General features: G+C 45.3%; 1 protein-coding gene across 2 annotated transcripts in view; it reads right to left on the bottom strand.

Moving 5' to 3' along the window:
• The window catches only part of LOC124619243 (cadherin-99C), a 627,922-nt gene that overhangs the window by 344,515 nt on the left and 260,880 nt on the right, over window positions 1-22,527 (bottom strand). The gene's annotated exons all lie outside the window — the stretch shown is intronic.

Here is a 22,527-nt window from a genome sequence, read left to right as displayed (position 1 = left end):
TTTTCTGCCAATAAAAAGCAGTCTTTGGTTAGCCTTCCCCACAACATTTTCTGTGTGTTCTTTCCAATTTAAGTTGCTCGTACTTGTAATTCCTAGGCATTTAGCTGAATTTACAGCTTTTAGATTAGACTGATTTATCGTGTAACGGAAGTTTAACGAGTTCCTTTTAGCGCTCATGTCGATGACGTCACACTTTTCGTTATTTAGGGTCAACTGCCAAATTTCGCACCATTCAGATATCTTTTCTAAATCGTTTTGCAGTTTGTTTTGATCTTCTGATGACTTTATTAGTCAATAAACGATAGCGTCATTTGCAAACAACCGAAGACGGCTGCTCAGATTGTGTCCAAAATCGTTTATATAGATAAGGAACAGCAAAGGGCCTATAACGCTACCTTGGGGAACGCCTGAGATCACTTCTGTTGTACCCGATGACATTTTGTCAATCACTACGATCTGTGACCTCTCTGACAGGAGATCACAAATGCAGTCACATAAGTGCGACGATATTCCATAAGCACGCAATCTCACTACAAGCCGCTTGTGTGGTACAGTGTCAAAAGCCTTCCGGAAATCCAGAAATACGGAATCGATCTCAAATCCCTTGTTAATAGCACTCAACGCTTCATGCGAATAAAGAGCTAGTTGTGTTTCACAGGAACGATGTTTTCTAAACCCATGTTGACTGTGTGTCAATAGACCGCTTTTTCTTCGAGGTAATTCATAATATTCGAAGACAATATATTTTCGATAATCGTGCTGCATATCGACGTTAACGATATGGGCCTGTAATTTAGTGGATTACTCCTACTACCTTTCTTCAATATTGGTGTGACCTGTGCAACTTTCCAATCTTTGGGTACGGATCTTTCGTCGAGCGAACGATTGTATATGATTGTTCAGTATGGAGCTAATCAAAGCGGTTGGGATGGGGGTGAGAAATGAGTGTGGTGCACGACGGTAAAGTACCCAGGCTACTTTGACGCAATATTTCAGAATGAGGGCACAACAAACTTTATACATAATTTCAAACCTTTTCGAAACTTTTTCGTGATGACATTCGCTCAACGATGGACGGAAATAAAGGTTGTCCTAGAACGTTTAGCACGTAGAAAGATTGTTGCAGCCATTCGGCCTCCTTCTACCCGACACGTGGGCATCACTGGCACCGAGGCAGAACCATTTAGCAGAACACCTCCATCCTGCCCTCCAAAGAGCTCTCGCTTCACATCACTGAAGTCGCAGATGGCAGTGGTTTGGAGTCAGTGGAATGTCTGGTGTTTGAAGTAGCGGATTTGTGACAGCTGGCTGTGTCAGTGTGGTGCCAGCTGGACACAGGGCGACGCGCGAGAGCCGCACGCCGACCACGGTGCTCTTCCTCGTCGGTAGTGCGACGCGGCCGTTCGGAGCGCTGTCTTCTCGCGACCCTACACTAACGCGACCGCCGCTGCCGGCAACCGTGTACACTGGCTACAGTCCTGCCATGTCTTCCTCCAATATCGCGCAAGATACATCCACTTTTTCGTAGCCCAATTACACGATCTCGCTCAAACTCAGTGAGGTGCTGATGCAAAATTTCGATACACATATACGAAGGTGATCCCAAAAGTAAGGTCTCCTATTTTTTAATAAGTACATAGACCTGTTTATTTCTACAATGGTTTACATCAGTTTACAGCTTGAACATTTAGCTATTTTTCGCCATAATCTGCATTTTTGTAGACGCTGTGACAGTTTTTGTATGGCCATGTCATACCAGCTCGCCGCCATGCTGTTCAGAAAGTTATGAGCCTCTTCTTTCACCTCGTCGTCGGAGCTGAATCGCTTTCCGGCCGAATGTTCTTTTAACCTAGGGAACAGGTGATAGTCACTGGGGGCCAAGTCAGGACTATAGGGTGGGTGGGTGATTATGTTCCACTGAAACTGTTGCAGGAGAGCAACGGTTTGCCGAGTGATGTGTGGGCGACCGTTGTCATGGACAATGTGTAGTTCTTTGCTCTTCTCCGGTTCTGAACTGGCCGTTTGAATTTTTTCAGGGTCTCACAGTACCTGTCAGCGTTAATTGTGGTCCCAGCCGCGCGGGATTAGCCGAGCGGTCTGATGTGCTGCAGTCGTGCACTGTGCGGCTGGTCCCGGCGGAGGTTCGAGTCCTCCTTCGGGCATGGGTGTGTGTGTTTGTCCTTAGGACAATTTAGGCTAAGTAGTGTGTAAGCTTAGGGACTGATGACCTTAGCAGTTTAAGACTCATAAGATTTCACACACATTTGAACATTTTTTTGTGGTTCCAGCGATTCAGCTCCGACGACGAGGTGAAAGAAGAGGTTCATAGCTTTCTGAACAGCATGGTGGCGAGCTGGTATGACATGGGCATACAAAAACTGCCACAGTGTCTACAAAAATGCATCGACAGAAATGGTGATTATGTCGAAAAATAGCTAAATGTTCAAGCTGTAAGCTGATGTAAACCATCGTAGAAATAAACAGGTCTATGTACTTATAAAGAAATAGGAGACCTTACTTTTGGGTTTACCCTCGTATATAAAATCAATTGCGAGTAAGAAAATCCTGCGCTGTCCTGCGAAAGTATGTCGTTTCGTTGTCTTTCTCTGAGTGAGTTTTAATTACTATAGCAGGGCACGTAAACTACTAGACAAATTGTTTCCCCCAATTACATTCTGTCTTCTCATATTTAATTCTAAACAAAAATTGTATAGATAACATGTCCTCTTCCTCATCGTCGATTTTACACAAAACAGTGAAGCTGTGTTTACAGTTTATCGGCTTATGGTTAGAATGCTACTACGGAGTCTGAATCGTCTAAAACTTTGTAATTCTACTCAACCACAGAATAAAACAGTGCGAAATACTGCCATCTTCACAATTGGAAGATTTATCGTTTCTTTGTAAGCGACTTCAATTGCCAACCAAAATCTCGTTTGCAGAAACAATGAACAAGGCTAAAGGACAGAGAAACGAGAGAGTAGGAGAAGGACAGAGATAGTAGGAACGAAATGCACATAGTCGTCGGTAAGGAAGAGTTGCACAGAGACAGAGAGAGAGAGAGAGGGGGGCAGAGAGTCAGAGAGAGAGAGAGAGAGAGAGAGAGAGAGAGAGAGAGGGAGGAAGTCCCGGACGTACGGTTAATTCTTCGGTTGGAGAGTTTTATGGTCAGTAAAAATTGTATATTTTTAAAACTAGCTACATAACGTGAGGGCGATTATGCGTACTTCATTGGCCGTGCATCACCTTGTACCTAGAAATGGAAGATGGTCTTTTGTAAGTGAACTGAGTTTGTGATGCAAAAAGAGGCAGGCAGATGTTTATTTAGTCAGTGACCGGTTTCGGATACGACCATTCTCAAACGAACCAATGTGTGTCAAGTAAATGTCAGTCGAAAATAGCTGTAAACAAAGTGACTTCATATGTGTATGGTCACAACTAACGTTCGTTAACGAATCACGTTGGAGTTACGCATGAACTGATTTTCTTTAATATCTTAACAACTTCTATGTCTTCAAAATGAAAAATTGTGATAGTTTCAATTTGCTAATATTCCGAAATGTTTTTTGCTGTGAAAATACTTGGTCTTAACGTGATTTGAAGGAAGGAAGGAATGTCGGGTTTGACGTCCCGTCCACGCGAGCTCATCAGACACAGAGCACAGGCTCGGATTTTTCGAGAATGGGTAAGAGAATGTGCCGCGCCCTTTCAAAGGAACAGTCCCGGCATTCGCCTGGAGCGATTTAGGAAAATGTCGGAAAATCTAAACCTTGATGACCGGACGCAGGTTTGAACCGTCGTCCTCCCGAACGCGAGTCCAGTTTGGTAACCACTGATTTGATTTGCTAATTAACGGTGTATAGTAGAGTAGAAATGTCACACATAAACAGCACCGAGTAGATTTCCTCCACTGCCACAGTTTTAAATATGAATAGGATTTGAGTAGGTGCAGGACGGCTGCAAAATACTAACGCGAATTCTTTACAGACGAATGGAAAAACTAGTAGAAGCTGACCTAGGGGAAGATCAGTTTGGATTCCGTAGAAATATTGGAACACGTGAGGCAATACTGACCCTACGACTTATCTTAGAAGCTAGATTAAGGAAAGGCAAACCTACGTTTCTAGCATTCGTAGACTTAGAGAAAGCTTTAGACAATGTTGACCGGAACACGCTCTTTCAAATTCTGAAGGTGCCAGGGGTAAAATATAGGGAGCGAAAGGCTATTTACAATTTGTATAGAAACCAAATGGCAGTTATAAGAGTTGAGGGGCATGAAAGGGAAGCAGTGGTTGGGAAGGGAGTGAGACAGGGTTGTAGCCTCTCCCCGATGTTATTCAATCTGTATATTGAGGAAGCAGTAAAGGAAACAAAAGAAAAATTCGGGGTAGGTATTAAAATCCATGGAGAAGAAATAAAAACTCAGAGGTTCGCCGATGACATTGTAATTCTGTCAGAGACAGCAAGGGACTTGGAAGAGCAGTTGAACGGAATGGATAGTGTCTTGAAAGGTGGATATAAGATGAACATGAACAAAAGCAAAACGAGGGTAATGGAATGTAGTCGAATTAAGTCGGGTGGTGCTGAGGGTATTAGATTAGAAAATGAGACACTTAAAGTAGTAAAGGAGTTTTGCTATTTGGGGAGCAAAATAACTGATGATGGTCGAAGTAGAAAGGATATAAAATGTAGACTGGCAATGGCAAGGAAAGCGTTTCTGAAGAAGAGAAATTTGTTAACATCGAGTATTGATTTAAGTGTTAGGAAGTCGTTTCTGAAAGTATTTGTTTGGAGTGTAGGCATGTATGGAAGTGAAACATGGACGATAAATAGTTTAGACAAGAAGAGAATAGAAGCTTTCGAAATGTGGTGCTACAGAAGAATGCTGAAGATTAGATGGGTAGATCACAGAACTAATCAGGAGGTGTTGAATAGGATTGGGGAGAAGAGAAGTTTGTGGCACAACTTGATGAGAAGAAGGGACCGGTTGGTAGGACATATTCTGAGGCATCAAGGGATTACCAATTTAGTATTGGAGGGCAGCGTGGAGGGTAAAAATCGTAGAGGGAGACCAAGAGATGAATACACTAAGCAGATTCAGAAGGATGTAGGTTGCAGTAGGTACTGGGAGGTGAAGAAGCTTGCACAGGATAGAGTAGCATGGAGAGCTGCATCGGGCCGGTCTCGGGACTGAAGACAACAACAACAACAACAGGTGCACGACAATATCCTATCTCGAAAAAACGTTGGTTTTCCGGAGCGATTTTTGTAATTTCAGAAGAAGACTATGTTACACAAAAAGTGAATGCTATAAATTGAAAATGTAGTAAGTAAATGTAAGAAACTTGCGTTAGAAGGATGGTCAGCGGTGGAAGTTTATAGCACGGTACTGCCTCCACCCCACCCATCCACCACACCCCAAACACTCCAGGTGAGCGCTGTCAGCTGCGCCCCCGTCGGAGTTTTCAGTCTCTGCCGGCCACACGTCACTGTCTTCACGGACATCAATTTGAACAAGTTCTGGCCTAAGTATATAGTGCGAAGCTGTGTTGAATTTCTCGTCCCTTCGTGTCACTGTTTTGCGAGAAGAATTAATATTGAGTTGTTTGTGGTGCACTTGTGTCCCTACCCTAATGCATATCTCGGAAATGAACAAGTTTCAGACAAAACTTTAAAGTTTTACTCTGATTTTGATGGATACATTATATTCACGACTGTGTACAGTTATTTTGAATCACCCCGTATAGGAAAGGAAATCCGCTACTGTACAACTTCACGACTGATGAGAGACTGCCAGAAACATTATCTACTGTCAAATATCTAGGAGCAACTATCCAGAGCGATCTTAAGTGGAACGACCGCATATAAACAAAAAGGAGGAAAAGCAGATGACAGACTTACATTACCGTTAGTACTCTCCGCCACACACCACTACGTGGATTGCGAAGCACGATGAAGATGCAGACGCACATTGAGCCGTGTAATGAAACTATCTGAAACTCTTCTTCGCAGCTGAAACATTCACAGGTGGCTGACTACTGCAGCACAAATGTTGAAGCCACGGCACGGGAGACGAATGTGCTGGTGCCGACAACTAACTCTGCGACTGCTGTCCCTGCCACTGGGTCCACCGGTCCACCCTTCTACTCTCTTACGGCTCCTGCGACACGCCGGTATTTCCGTGACGTCACGGAGACGGTGGCCGAAACGTTGGCGTCGTTCGAGTATTACAGCTGAGTGCAACCGTATTTAAACTGCCTCCACTGCGTGATAGTTCCGACCGTCAGATTGCCGTGGGTTTACTCGAACGCATATTTCGCGTGTTTCGCTGTCTCACCACGTGTAGCGCTGGATGATACCTCTACTCTCTTCGCGTTGCGCAAATGTTTCTGATTTAAATAATCAAACAGCGCACTGGATATGTTTTTTTTTTATGCTTAGCACTAGGAATTTCAAAAATTTATTGCCTAGTGAAAATGTTTAGGTAAGTATTTTGTGTGCTGTTTGTATGTGTTTTGTGCCTCTCTTCCATTGTATTGTCTTTTTGAGGTTTAACAGTATGAGTGATGGCAAGCGTCTGTCTTATTTTCTGCATAATGGGGGAAGGCAGAGTATCTTATAACCACAAAAAGATAGGTACAGTGCAAGACAGGCAACACAACATACAACCACTAATGTAAATATTTGATCATAAGGATGGGAAAGAAATTCTCGAAATGCTTCGTGCGAAGCATGAAAAAATACGTCAGTTGCGCATTGTTTCATTATCGTATTTAAAGATACGTTACAGTTCCTAGAACATCGATTATGGTGAAACTGAGTCAAATGTTTTGTTTACCATTTGCTGTCGCCACATGTCGGAGAACTAGTGATACAAAACGTTAACTGAAGTTCGTAATTATTCCGGACACCACTTTCCTCATCAATATTGTTTTCTTCTACATATTTTGGTAATATGAATATGATGAAAAAATTTAATCCGTTTGTGTCATTGATTTTAGTAGGTAACACAAATTTTGTTGTTGATTGACAATACATTGAGTGGCAATACACTGCAGATGATTAGTACCAATGTTGATAAACGACAAGGTAGTAAATGCGCAAGCATTACAAATGCTGGAAATTACCTGATTTGAAGAAAAATTGTCGGAGGTTTAGTTGGCAGGGAAAGGCGGTACTGTGTGTACTGGTTAAGAGTCTGGTACGCAGCTTAATTTTACTAATATGTGTGGAACAGCGTCGCATGTTTATTTCTAGTAATGCCGCCTGACCTCTTACAAAAAAAAATGGCTCTGAGCACTATGGGACTCAACTGCTGTGGTCATAAGTCCCCTAGAACTTAGAACTACTTAAACCTAACTAACCTAAGGACAGCACACAACACCCAGCCATCACGAGGCAGAGAAAATCCCTGACCCCGCCGGGAATCGAACCCGGGAACCCGTGCGTGGGAAGCGAGAACGCTACCGCACGACCACGAGATGCGGGCTGACCTCTTACAGTAAGCGAACTTAACGTACCCATTGTCAATAAAATTCTTCTGGGTTTGAGGCCGCATTGTCAACTACAAAATTCCGACGTTTCGGCGACTGTTGCAAGGCGCCTTCCTCAGGGTGTATTGCTAGTTCTGACAACGGCTGCGGAAGCCTACGTGTGCCCATGTCATTTGTAGCAATGAGTAAAGAATGTGACCCACCAATTTGTCGGCTCTTGTGAATGGATCCTTGTATGGAAGAGAAAAATTTATTCATTTTGAAAGTTACGTTAAAGGTAAGTGAGATCCTATTGATACCCCAGGCTACATGTATGCAACACATTTCTACAGAAAAACCGCTTAAGAGAATAAAATTTATACTAGGATGTATTAAAGTGTCATAAGTTTGAGATATACAGTTGCCTTAGAAGGCTAGCAGGAACCTACAACTTCTAATCTTCAACGAGAATGCTACGAGACTGAACACAAAAAGCTCTGCACATGCGCGGGCTGATGTCTTTGGGGCAGACTTATTAAAGGCTTTAGAGCCAGTCACAAGAATTTCCTCTGATCAATCGAAGCTGGTTGCAACCGTCAGATGGCCGCAACTCGAATAGCTTTCACCCAGTCACGAATCACAGGAACTGGGAGAAAGCCTGTGTCGAACGCATACGCGTGGTTGCAACTGCATCTCGAACGAACCTGTTACTGCGTGCCATAGTGGTGGGGTGGGGGGCGGTGGTGCGCCAACGTCGACCAGCAGCGCGCTGCTCTGTGTCAGCCGTGGAGGCTGTGGTGAGGGGTGAGGGGGGGGGGGGGGGATGGCGAAGCGGCGGGCAGCTGGCTGGCCTGGCGGCAGGCGGACGGCGGCGTCGCATGCGTTGCGCCTCCGCTGGCGGCCCGTCTCCGTCTCGCACCACTGCCAAGGTAGCTCGCAGCTTAAAAAATGGATACATATTACAAAAACGGATGACGTACTTACTGGTATGTATGTATGTTGCACATCTCCTCCTAAAATCACTGGACCGATTCCAAGTGCTACCAATGAAAGGCGTGGGGGCTGGGCGTGAAGAACAGGTGCAGCCCACGACGGGCCAACACCCAGGCCCTGCTCATCCAGTACTTCAGAGTGAGAGCTCTTGGCCACTTCCAACAAAATTTACTTATAACTTCAAACATGTAGGAAACTTTTTCTTTTTGACAAAGCTCGCGAAATGATGAAAGGAAAAAAGTTTATCGCTTACTACATTTTTTGCTGTTCGTGCAGTTTCATTTATTCGTTCGGCATTTACGGAGGCATTCACAACGTAATGTATTAACTGAAATATTCTGATAGCTCTATACTGAGTCGCACTACTCTTTACATATGTTCTTATAATATTACGTCTGATTGATTCCGTCCGTACAGGCCTCTGAAGGTGCAACGGTACCGACCGACCGCCGTGTCATTGTCACCCGATAGCCGTCAGTGGACGTGGATATGGAGGGGCATGTGGGCAGCACACCGCTGCCAGTTTTCGCGAGCAGAGCAGCGACTTCTCGATCGAGTAGTTCCAGCTGAGTGCACCCGGCTTGCCGAGAGCGCTCGGCAAATCCGGACGGTAAGCCACCCGGGTGCTATCCGAGCCAGACAGTCCGCACCTTCCGTGGTCTGACGGGAGCCGCGCCAAGGCCGCCGCCTGTTCATCTATTGGCTCCTTCAGTTGGTACGAGTGTAATTCTCACTCAGACTCGTGAACAGCATTCAGCCACGCTATATACAGTATATGGACTAGAGCTCACGCTCTCGATGTATCCGCTCCACAACTCCACGTTGTCCCAGACAGTTCGGACACGGTAGCATTAGGGGATTTTAATTTCTTTTTTGAATATTCTGAATGTGAGTTACACGTTAGCGTGTGATCTAATTTCACCCCAAAGCATTGCATTTCGGCTTGTCGTCATGCCTGATGCGTCGGCCATTCACAGAGAGATGCAGTTTTCTATTTCTATCTCTACTGTGAAGCTGCATTATGCTGCTGCTTGTTTCGTTAGGATTGGACGACGGTGACACCTGGAGTGGTAGGTCTTCAGTACGTGCAGGTCTGCGTTCAATGTTCTGCCGTGGCTGCAATAATTTTTACTTCGATATGCGATGGCCTGATCGTCCGCGTACGAGAATTTACGTGATCTCGTGTCTGGCATGTCGGCAGCATACAGACTGAAAAGAATGGATGCTGGTGCCCAGCCCTGCGGGGGGCAGTATTCAGGATCGGTGCCCTTGCTGTTCAAGCCACGAACTTGATGTCCCTGTTTGTCACCATGTGTTGAGTAAGACATATGTCTTTTTGCATTTGATGGTTCTAGCTAGCTTAAGCAGTAGCCTCTCAACCCATATTGTAAGTTGGTGTAAGATATATGAGAATCAGGCCGGTTTTCGTCTTGTTTTCCAAGCCTTTCTCAATGTACGTTGTGATCGCAACAATTTCTACTGTTCGAAAACTCGCTTGGTATGTAGGAAGTCTGGTGTCGATTTATGGAGCAATAATCTCTCTAACAGTTTGTAGTAGGTACATATCGGGGATATCAGTCAGAAATTCTTCCGCCTTTTTTGTCCGCTGCAGTCCAGGATGAACCTTGGCCTTCCCAGCGAGCTCCCGCCATCCATCACGGTCACATGTCACACGCGACCCTCCTCCAGTTTCTGCATCCGATCTTCCGTAGGTCTTCTTCGACTCCACCCTTCCATCCTGCTCGAGATTGACCTCGTCCTCTTTGTCCTCCTGGATTACCAAAGAGAATCTTCTTTACCACCTCAGGCTCCTCCAATCTTGCCACATGACCTGCCCATCTCGTCCTTCCTGATAGTATGATTTTTGCTACAGGAACATCGGCATATATAGTGTTCAATTCTGCATTGTACCTTTTCCTCGATTGTTCTCTCTCATACACAGGGCCAATTATCCTCCTCAAAACTTTCCTCTCAAATCCGTCGAGTAGCCTTGCATCGGTTTCCGTCAAGGGCCACGTTTCCGAAGCATGATCGAGAACTGGTCTAACAAGGGTTTTATAAATAGTGAATTTTGTTGTGCAGCTGAGGAGTGTGGACCGGAATAAATTACTCGAGGTCAAATATGCCTCATTTGCTGATATCAGCCTAATCTTCATTTCAGTTGAGATGTCATTAAAGCAAGTGACTGTGGAACCAAGACACTTGAGGCTATCAACTCTATCAAATGTGTATCCATTCACATTGGAATTTGACGGCATATTTGATTGATATGCTTTCCCACAGGCCATGCATTTAGTTTTATCTTCGTTTATCATAAGACCCATCTTCTTATTTGCTTGACTTACGGCCGCAAAAGCTTCTTTCAGTGCGGGTACTATCCGTACTATGATGTCTCGTTATCTCTGGTTATCTCTGGAATTTCCGGGTTTCAGCGCCGCGATGAGTTTTGCTTCTTTCCAGGTCTCAGGGAGAGCACCCGTTCTGATCTATGCTGTGGCAGAATTTAGCCGACCACCTTTTTTCTCAACTTCCGAGTTCTTTCAAGAATTCTGACAGAATTTCGTCAAGTCCAGTCGCTTTTTCTGTCTTCATCAGCTTCAAAGCCTGGACAGTTCCTTCTGTTTCCACTTCTTTCACAAAGCCCATGTTAACTGGATTAGTAACTAGTGTATTCTTCGCGGTGCAGGAAATCTCTTCATTGTCAGTTGTCGTTAGTTGGATTTTGGAAGTCTCTTCTGTCGCAGTCTCAGGGCTGGAGCCAAGAGGTGTCGTGTGAGGCGTCGCGGCACCGCCTGCTTTCCCAGCTCTTCCTGCTGGAGTGAGGATCTGGACTTCCCACTGGAATCTAGACTTTCCTTCCATCCGCTTCGACGCTCCTCGTTCACAGTACCGCGGTCGCGTCGTTGCTGCCCTCCTTAAATTTCCCCGTAAGTTTTCCACGTTCTCTCCTCTAGGAAGGCGTGAACTCCTTCCTAATCCCGCGACGAACAGCATCTAGGGCTGCTTTGTGTACCAGGTTTGTGAATTTTTTGTAGTTATCAGATTTCTGCGGTGTCCGATTTACTGTGTTCTCGGCGTAGGACAGATAATAAACTCAGTGGGCTTTTCTCGGGCCTCCTCGTGGGCCGCACGGGCGTGCCTGCCGCTGCCGGTGCGCGCGCGTGGGGAAGGTCAGGCCACGTGTGGACTGGAAGGCTGCAGGATCGCTGCGATCGGCCAGGAAGTGCAGCTCCTGGCTGTCTGCCTAGTCGGCTACTCTGATACTTTCAGCCGTCGCTCCCGGATAACCAAACCTAGTGTGCTCAGAGTTAGAAACACCGACGTAAACTGCTACATGATTAGCCTCGGGTAAAATACCTACGAACCGTATCTGTGACTGAGGCTTATTGACATTATAGATCATCAGCTCTCCCAGTTTTATACCGATCGCATATTCTGCTGGAATCTCTTTTGTGTCTACATTGCCTAGGAGTTCATTCTTCATGGGGGTGGCTATATTGTGCCTGTGACGACCCACGTAATCCGCACCAGTCAATCCTGGTTCTTGCAGTAAAACCCCGACATGGAGCACGCCGTTTTATTATTTCGTTACTACTAACTGTGAAGCAGGCAAAAATGAATACAAACGTTTCAAAAATGAGATCGACAGGAAGTGCAAAATGGCTAAGCAGGCATGCCTAGAGGACAAATGTAAGGATGTAGAGGCTTATCTCACTAGGGGTAAGATAGATACTGCCTACAGGAAAATTAAAGAGACCTTTGGAGAAAAGAGAACCACTTGTATGAATATCAAGAGCTCAGATGGAAACCCAGTTCTAAGCAAAGAAAGGAAGGCAGGAAGGTGGAAGGAGTACATATAGGGCCTATACAAGGGCGATGTACTTGAGGACAATATTATGGAAATGGAAGAGAATGTAGATGAAGATGAAATGGGAGATACGATACTGCGTGAAGAGTTTGACAGAGCACTGAAAGACCTGAGTCGAAACAAGGCCCTGGGAGTAGGCAACATTCCATTAGAACTACTGACGGCCTTGGGAGAGCCAGTCCTGAAAAACTCTACCATCTGGTGAGCAAGATGTATGAGACAGGCAAAATTCCCTCAGACTTCAAGAAGAATATAATAATCCCAATCCCAAAGAAAGCAGGTGTTGACAGATGTGAAAATTACCGAACTATCAGTTTAATAAGTCACAGCTGCAAAATACTAACGCGAATTCTTTACACACAAATGGAAAAAAACTGGTAGAAGCCGACCTCGGGGAAGATCAGTTTGGATTCCGTAGAAATATTGGAACACGTGAGGCAATACTGACCCTACGACTTATCTTGGAAGAAAGATTAAGGAAAGGCAAACCTACGTTTCTAGCATTTGTAGACTTAGAGAAGGCTTTTGACAATGTTGACTGGAACACTCTCTTTCAAATTCTGAAGGTGCCAGGGGTAAAATATAGCGAGCGAAAGGCTATTTACAATTTGTACAGAAACCAGATGGCAGTTATAAGAGTCAAGGACAAGAAAGGGAAGCAGTGGTTGGGAAGGGAGTGGGACAGGGCTGTAGCCTCTCCCTGATGTTATTCAATCTGTATATTGAGGAAGCAGTAAAGGAAACAAAAGAAAAGTGCGGAGTAGGTATTAAAACCCATGGAGAAAAAATAAAAACTTTGAGGTTCGCCGATGACATTGTAATTCTGTCACAGGCAGCGAAGGACTTGGAAGAGCAGTTGAACGGAATGGACAGTGTCTTGAAAGGAGGGTATAAGATGAACATCAACAAAAGCAAAACGAGGATAATGGAATGTAGTCGATTTAAGTTGGGTGATGCTGCGGGAATTAGATTAGGAAATGAGACACGTAAGGTAGTAAAGGAGTTTTGCTATTTGGGGAGCAAAATAACTGATGATGGTCGAAACAGGGAGGATATAAAATGTACACTGGTAATGGCAAGGAAAGCGTTTCTGAAGAAGAAGTGAAATTTGTTAACATCGAGTATTGATTTAAGTGGCAGGATGTCGTTTCTGAAAGTATTTGTATGGAGTGTAGCCATGTATGGAAGTGAAACATGGACGATAACTAGTTTGGACAAGAAGAGAATAGAAGCTTTCGAAATGTTGTGCTACAGAAGAATGCTGAAGATTAGATGGGTAGATCACATAACTAATGAGGAGGTATTGAATATAACTGGGGAGAAGGGAAATTTGAAGCACAACTTGACTAGAAGAAGCGATCGGTTGGTAGGACATGTTCTGAGGCATCAAGGGATTACCAATTTAGTACTGGAGGGCAGCGTGGAGGGTAAAAATCGTAGAGGGAGACCAAGAGATGAATACACTAAGCAGATTCAGAAGGATGTAGGTTGCAGTAGGTACTGGGAGATGAAAGAGGCTTGCACAGGATAGAGTAGCATGGAGAGCTGCATCAAACCAGTCTCAAGGCTGAAGAACACAACAACAACAACTAACTGTATTCGCGACACATTGTGCAGACAGTATTTGTGTATACTACTGAATTTACCTCCAGCGTACATAGTTCAGGACATACGGCAACATAAGCATTGAGATTCATGCAAAAAAAACTGCAGGGTGAAATTCGCTAATGGTACAGCTGAAATAGTACAGATGTGTGGGAAATATGTTAAATATATGTGAAATGTGCGTTCGCGGAGAAAAACCCTGCACCGATCTTAACCAAACTTGATCCACATTCTGTTTACAGTCTGGGAAGAATAGGTGTGAGAACCAGTAATCTCCTATCGGTTTAGGGATGATTACGTGGAGAGGAAAGGGGGTAGCAGGAGATCGAAAAACGGACAGGGGGAGCAGGAGATGCTAAAGATACGCATGAGGAGGAAATGATGGGGCAGAGGGGGCGAGAATAGACACAAAGAAAGCGAGAGGAGGATATGGAGTGAGAAAGGAAAGAGGTGCAGGTTGACAGAGAGACAGAGGAGAAAGAGATGGCAAAGACAGGGGGAGGAGAAGGTGAACACAGAGAGGTGGGAAAAGGGGGGGGGTTGACAGTGGGAAGGGGATGGTGGAGATGGACTTAGAAAGGAAGGAAGAGGAAATGGACAAAGAGAGCAGGAAGGTGGAGATGGGCAGAGAGGGGGGGGGGGGGGGGGGGAGGCAGGACGTTGAGCAGGTTAACAGAAGACTGGATTAAATACAAACCTAGGCAATGCTGGGTACTAAGCTAGTAAACAGAAAAAAAAACACGGAGAGCCTAGCACCCGTAGCTGGGAACTATAATCAGACTCACTGGAAAGGAATTTTTTGAGGCTAAATGCGAAGATTTTTTGGTAGATTAGCATGAAAGAGATGAGCAAGATGGCGACCTGACACGAATTCGAAAGGCTTTGCTTTGCAACTCACGGTGTCGGTGCCCTGTGCCAGCCAGACGTACGGATGGGACAAGTGCTGTCCGCATCCGCAAACCACTCATCCATATACGCAAATCCTTTACAAACCATTTTTAACATTTTGTAAATCCCTTTAATAGACATCCAGCACGCCACCGCTATGCTCGCACTTGGCCTGAATTGTCTTCTGCTGAAGTCACACTTCGTAATTCATTGGCTACAGAAAGTAGAGGTCGATCATGACCTCATTTTAACGTATTACGTTGTTTTCGCGGTCTTCAATCCGAAGGCTGGTTTGATGCAGCTCTCTCTGCTAGTCTTGCATTTGACGCTGTTTGTGTGTTCCTGCCTACGTCTCCAGCCTACGTCTCCAGCCTACGTCCTCTATTGCTTGCTCCCAGTCAACCGACCTCTTCTTTTAGCTAAGCGGTGCCACAAATTTCTTTCCTTCCCGGTTCGATGCAGAACCTTCTCCTCAGTTAAGAGGTCAACCTATCTAATTCTTATATAGGATTCTCATATAGCACCACATTTCAAAACTTATCCTCTCCTTCTCGTCCGCGTTTCACTTTCGTACTAGGCTACGCTCCAAAGAGATACTTACAGAAAAGACTTTCTAAGACTCAAATTTATATTGAGCTTTAAAAATTCATCTCTTTCAGAAGGTTTTCCTTTCTACTGCTAGGCTGTATTTTATATTCAATATTCACTCTCCTTCGGCCATAGTCACTTACTTTGCTATACAAACAGCAAAACTCATCAACTACTTTTAGTGCGTCATTTAACAATATAACTGCCTCACCATCGTCTAATTTAATTCGACTAAAATCTATAGTCCTTGTTTTATTTCTGTTGATGTTCATTTTATGTTCTCTTTTCAAGACTGTCTATTTCATTCACGTGTTCCTCCGAATCCTTTGTCGTCTCTGATATAATTACGTCATCGCCAGATCTCTAAGTTTATATTTCTTCTCCCTGAACGTTAATTCCCTTTGCGATAGTTGTCCTTGGTTCCTTTTACTGTTCGTTTGGCGTACAGATTGAATAACGTCGGGTACAGCCTATAGCCGTGTCTCACTCCTTTCTCGACCACTGCTTCCCTGTCAAGTCCTTAGATTTTTATAACTCCAGTCTGGTTTCTCTACAAGTCGGAAATTATCTTACCCTCCCTCCATTGAATCTCTGCTACCTGCACAATTTCAAAGAGTGTTGTCCAATTCACACTGTCAAAAGCTTTTTCTAAATCTACAAATATTATAAATGCAGATTTGTCTTTTTTCAACCTATCTTCTGACGTACGTCGTAGAGTCAGTAGCGCCTCGCGTGTTCCCGTATTTCTCTGGAAACCAAACTGGTCTTCCCCAAGGTCAGCCCTTAACAGTTTATCCATTCTTCCACAAATAATTCGTGTGAATATTTTGCAACCACGACTCATTTAACTGATGGTTCGGTAAAATTCACACCTGTCTCCTTTGGGTTTCGATTTACTACGTTCTTCCTCAAGTGTCGGTCCTCTTCGTCTGTCTCGTATATCTTGGGTACCAGGGGAGGGAGATGTTTTGTCACGACAGGTTCCCAAAAGTGTCTCAGTAATTCTGAGGGCTCGTGGTCGTGCGGTAGCGTTCTTGCTTCCCGCGCCCGGATTCCCGGGTTCGATTCCCGGCGGGGTCAGGGATTTTCTCTGCCTCGTGATGACTGGGTGTTGTGTGATGTCCTTAGGTTAGTTAGGTTTAGGTATTTCTAAGTTCTAGGGGACTGATGACCATAGATGTTAAGTCCCATAGTGCTCAGAGCCATTTGAACCATTTTTTGAATTCTGAGGGGATGTCGTCTCCTCCAGCGGGGTAGTCTCCATGTAAGCGCTACATCAAATTCTTCTTCTAGTATCATATCTCATCTTCACCTACTTCTTGTTCTGTTTCTCTAATACTGCCTTCAAGTTCATTTCCTCTCTTACGCTCCTCTATACAGGGCGTTAAAAAAGGCATTCCATATTCTGAGAGTAAGTAGTATTTATCGAAACAAGACAAAATGTTCATTATAGATGAGCCTAAAACGAATACCTTAAGAGATATGACGCCTGGTAATCTCAGCTATTGTGAAACACATCTGTTCTACTACAATCTCTTTAAATAATTTTTTTATAGCCAAGATCGCCGTCATAACTACTTTTTATTGACCGCTTTCGACGTGTATCTTCTACAGACCTTCAAAAACTTTTTCGGTGGTACGTTATGTTTCACTGTGCGTTCCTTAGTCATGTCATTTTGGCATTTTGTAGACAGTATAGAATAAAAATCAAAATACATACAGGTCTGTCACACATATGTGTGGAATGTGAAATATACTCGGGGGACAACGGCGCCTTAACAGCACCTGAAAGCTGACGATAAGGGCTGTCGCTTTTTGAAGGACGTGACACAGGCCCCAACCGCCCCTGGGAGGGTGAATGTCTCGTACCAAATCTTGAAGAGCAAGCCGTGACAAACGTACGAATGCAACGGCATTAGCATACGGCGGGCCACTGATGGCAAGATGCGGAGTGCTTGTGCTACGTGGGGGATATGTGATGCCAAACATACGTTAACATATTGCGTCCGTTGCAGAAGATCGAGGACTCGTAAACGATGATCTAGGAGCCAAGCTCTTACTCGGGACAGCAGGTGACGGCGGTTGAGGGCAGTCGTGCGCCACAGACCAACCACGAAATTGAATCCTAGGCATCGGACAGTACCTGTTCCAGCGTAACGTCGAGCGCCGGCGCGTCGGCCAGGAACGTTACAGCAGAGGGGGCTCCGAGGCGACGTCCGCCGGTGGTGCGCTGACCGACCTCTCTCTAGGACTTCAAGTTTCCACCAGTCTGATCTCACTACAGAAATAAAATGTTTACGTGCGACGGTGTCAGGACTTATGTAGGAATACACGTAACACACACACACACATCTCGCTCTTTCCTATTCGCTGTCGTCGATCCACATTTCTTTCCACATTACTTTAAATCGACATCATACTGGGTGACAATTATTGAACTATATGAACAAAACGTTAATTAGTTACAAACTACGGCGTGGACACACATTATTCAACATGTAAACGTCGCTACTACAGACATTCGGATTTAGGTTACGACATGTTCGATATGCCTGCCGTCATTGGCGATGATGTGGCGCAGACGAATAGCGAAATTCTGCACGGTCCGCTGAAGAGTCGGAACATCGACGCTGTCGATGAACTCCTGAATGGCTCTTTACAGCTCCGCAACGGTTCTGAGGTTACTGCGGTACACCTTATCTCTGGTGTAGCCCAACAAAAAGGTGTCGCATGTGTTCAGATCCGAAGAATCTGGCGGCCAGTCGAGGACCATGCCAGTGGCGGTTCTGCTCCAGGACCTCAGACACTCTCCTGCTTCCATGGAGTCGAGCTCCGTCTTGCACCAACCACATCTTGTCGAAATCAGGGTCACTTTGGATAGTGGGGATGAAATCGTCTTCCAAAACCTTCACGTACCGTTACTGTTCGATAGTCGCCGCGCCATCGACGAATATCGCACCGATTATTCCATGGCTGGACATTGCACACCACGCAGCCACCCGTTGACGGTGAAGAGGCTTCTCGATCGTGAAATGCGCCAATTTTATTGACGAACCCATCCACATGTATGAAAATGGACTTCGTCATTAAAGTAAACCACACATGCGCATACCAATTCCCACCACATCCCGCGGCCAACCGTGCAGTTTGAACGTCGCAACGCTAACCGTTTAGAAGTTATGACGATTTTATTTCATGTAGTTGAATAATTGTCAGCGATACAACGTCACCAGGTGCAGCGCAGCACGACGGCGACAGCTAGCTGCAGGCTGCGCCCGACGCCCTGGCGTCCCGACTGGCCCAGTTTCAGCGCCCGCATGCAGGTGCAGAGCGAGCGGCGCACACCTCTCTGCGAACAGGACCACGTTCCGCGAAACTGTGGAACTTCAGGTTTTGTAACAGGAAACTGTACGGACACTTCTTGGTAATGACTTCGTACGACGTGAGGAAAACTTACCGAACGTGGACACCATTTATAAGTGGCACAATAGGCCCACAAAAATTACAACTCAACATCGTTATTTCTCCCACCGTAAAACAGTTGTTTAAAAGTTGGGGAATCTTAACGTGTCATATGAGTGCACTTAGTAAACTGTACTGGACACGTAGAAAACATTTTTGGTACCCTGCAAACCGTTCTATCTACCATTACGTAAAACGACATACAGAAAGCAAAAATGAACTAAAAACTCAAAACACTGCTTTCTATCGAAGAATAGGGAAACTTCCGAAAGAGACACAGGAAGTAACTCGGAGAGAAGATATTAAAATCTTTGCTGAAATAACAACTAAACAGTGAAACATTATGTAAAATAACGGAAGTACTCTTCAAATATCTTACGGAAATGCAGTGGGGTGACGTCGTCGACAATGTTCAGTATTTCGTCGTTGTCAGTGCCAATGAAATTCACCAACAGCCGTGTAACTTAAGATGTTATTTTACTTTATTTAGAAGGCCACCAGTTTCTGCATTTCACTATGCCGTCTTCACACCCCATATGCATCTCTCAAAATAAACGATAACGCCATATAGAGCCATAAATCTCTGGATGTCGTGGATTGAATCGTTACGCTAGTGCTTCATTCGAAGATTTGATAGCTATCGAGAGTTGTTACCAAGTCTTCGAATGAAGCACTAGCGTAACGATCCAATACACGACATCCGGAGATTTATGGCTCTATATAGCACTATCGTTTATTTTGAGAGATGCATATGGGGTGTGAAGACGGCATAGTGAAATGCAGAAACTGGTAGCCTTCAAAATAAAGTATAATAACATCTTAAGTCACACGGGTGTTGGTGAATTTCACTGGCACTGACATATACTTAACCAGCCGATGTCCCTGTCCATAATGGACCAACAGAGACTTCGGTATATCGTGTCGTTTTTGAGGCTGGGTGTCCACCTGCCGAAATATCTGCAGTTGTGGACCACATCACCCGGCTATAATCGTGTAAGTTATTTGAACATTGTATGCGCCGGGAGAAACTCTGGTCTTGTAAGTTGTGTAAGCCAGTAATAAGAGGGGATTTTTATTTTTAGTGAGTTAATGCTATAGACGGGAAAAACACGTGTTAAATTTTACTAAGCACTGCGTCACATTTCTTATACGTTTCTGATCACGATATTCCATTCGATGCGAAACGACACAGACCCAGCTTTTCGATAAGTAATTGGGGGCGGGGGCGGGGAGGGGGGGGGGGGGGACGAGACTTGGCTGACGGCGGGCAATCAGACAGTGTGAACATAACAAGCCCCACTTGGTGGCGGCTTGGGGTGCCGCCGAGTGGATCTGCCTCATCAGGGAAGATTAGTCCGGGTTTTGAAGAAGTACAGGAACGCGCGAAGCAAAACTGAGTCTATGACTTACCTTAGAAGATAAGCTTCCGAAGGGCAAATCCACATTTATAGGTTTAGAGAATGCTTTTGACAACGTTGACTGGAATGCACTCTTTGCAATTTTGAATGTGGAAGGGACAAAATACGAGGAATGAAAGGTTATCTGTAAGTTGTACAGAAGCTAGACAGCAGTTGCGAGAGTCAAAGAACGTGAAGGGCAGGCGGTGGTTGAGAACGGAGTGCCACGGTTGTAGTTTATTCAGTGTGTATAATGTGCCAGCTGTGAAGGAAAGCGAGCACACAATGAACGTTTCTTCAGGAGACTAACAGTCTCCTCTTCTCCACCCGCTTCATCTGGTCAGCACCGCGTCTCCGAGAAGCTGAATTAGACAGCAAACACAGCACAGTCCTGCCTGCGAAACAAAATCGTAGCACTGCCCTTGTCCGCGGCTGAGATAACAACTTCGGTGTCCAACCTGTGTGAATGCAAAGCAGCCTTCTTCTCTCTGGTGTTGTCATCTTACTCTTGCGCAAAACAGCGAACTGGTTTCCGATGATGCAGAAAGGTAAGGAGCGAAGCATGCCATGGGTTGACTGTACTCGGTGATTCAGCCAAGCTCTTCACCTTGATTTTCTCAGGAGCCGTTTAAGATACTTGGTAATAACCACTTTCCCAACAAGGGTAACTGCATATAACTGACACAGTAAAAGGTGTCCGATGGGTCCCGTTTTCGGTTTCGTCACATACTGGATTTCTCCGGAACACTTCATGTCGACTTGTGTGGTTTCTTTTTTTTTCCAACGCCAGCGAGGTAGCACTTGTAGTGTCAAAACTGGATGGTGAAGACAAACGTTGCAGCTTCTGTTGGTAGCGCCGAGCGCCGACTACGTCAGCATTCCCTCTCGCGCGTCTGCGTCCACCGCAAACCAATGTTATCATTTAGATTTTTCTTCATCATTTTCAGCACTGTTTTTGATGAGTGCCGATGTGAAAAAAGAGCACACTTATTGCGTTAAAAATGTTTTTTTTCCCGCAATTGGTACGCTATTGTTATTCCATTCACACCGCTCCATCTTCCACCCCCCCAAAGTGCAAGCGGACTTCTTCTTTTGTGCCCCCTACACGTAATGCTTCACACAGTCAAAGTGAAAGGACTGGACGTGATGAAAGCTCAAAACGTCGTAAGACTTCTTCACACAGTGAAAATGAAATTATGTTGTTCTACAATTTCAAAAGAACAACTTCAAATGCTTACTGAAAATTGTGAAAATATATAAAATAAAAATATTGACACTCGATATTACCAATTTGTTATCGATATACCGTCGGAAGAAATAGTGCCATATATAGGCTAATTCTCTGAAAAAATATTAATGTCTCGATATTTTACGAACGTACATACTTGTGGTTCTCAAGGGTCCTGGTTCCGGTAAAAGATGCAGTGATCGCAAAAGAGGCGGGGCGTGGCCAGAGCGGCGCTGGGTGGGTCGTCTGGTGGGAAGTGGGTAACGGGACAGGGGCAGCGCGATCCGAGGACGGTCTCTGTGCAGAGGGGTCGGCTGCTGGAGGTGTGGCGTGTTGGGAATCGCGTCCGGTGGGGCCGCCACCCACATCACATGTCTTCCACGCCGATTGAGAATGCTGCGAGGACATGCTCGGTGTGGAATTTATTCAAACTGCGGTTTCGTTTCTGTGATGCATATAAGTGGTGGTCGACGCTGGTTAATTCGACGGCTAGATTTTGAGTGGTACAGTAATTATGGCGTACGCATATGTGGAGATTGTGTTTGCGCAGCAAACGCCGACATAGTGTAACTGAGGCGGAATAAGGGGAACCAGACCGCATTCGGCGAGGCAGATGGAAGGAAAGCCGCCTTAAAAACCATCCACAGGCTGGCCGGCACACCGGACCTCGACACTAATCCGCCGGGCGGATTCGTGCAGGGGACCGGCACGCCTTCCCGCCCGGAAAGCAGTGCGTTAGACCGCGCGGCTAACCGGGCGGGCGTGTAAGACATTAGTGCTGCGGGTACTGGTTTTATCACTGTATGTGTGCCTCTTAAACTGTGAAACCGAGCGGGCCTACTTACTCGGGAACGATCTGTCGTGTAACAAATTAGCCGCTAGAATAGCAACGCGTTCGTCCTGGGCTGTGCCTGTTCAATTTTAAAATCAGTGTGATTGATGTGTCGACAGAAGTGCCGACACAGTGTGATTTGAGGGGACCGCAATGCACGCTATAAACACACGAAGGATGGCGTGAGGTCTGAA

The sequence above is a fragment of the Schistocerca americana genome, chromosome 6, assembly GCF_021461395.2.
Source record: "Schistocerca americana isolate TAMUIC-IGC-003095 chromosome 6, iqSchAmer2.1, whole genome shotgun sequence".
Lineage (NCBI taxonomy): Eukaryota > Metazoa > Arthropoda > Insecta > Orthoptera > Acrididae > Schistocerca > Schistocerca americana.
Note: the sequence above shows the minus strand (reverse complement) of the source record. Positions and strands in the feature narration are given on the sequence as shown.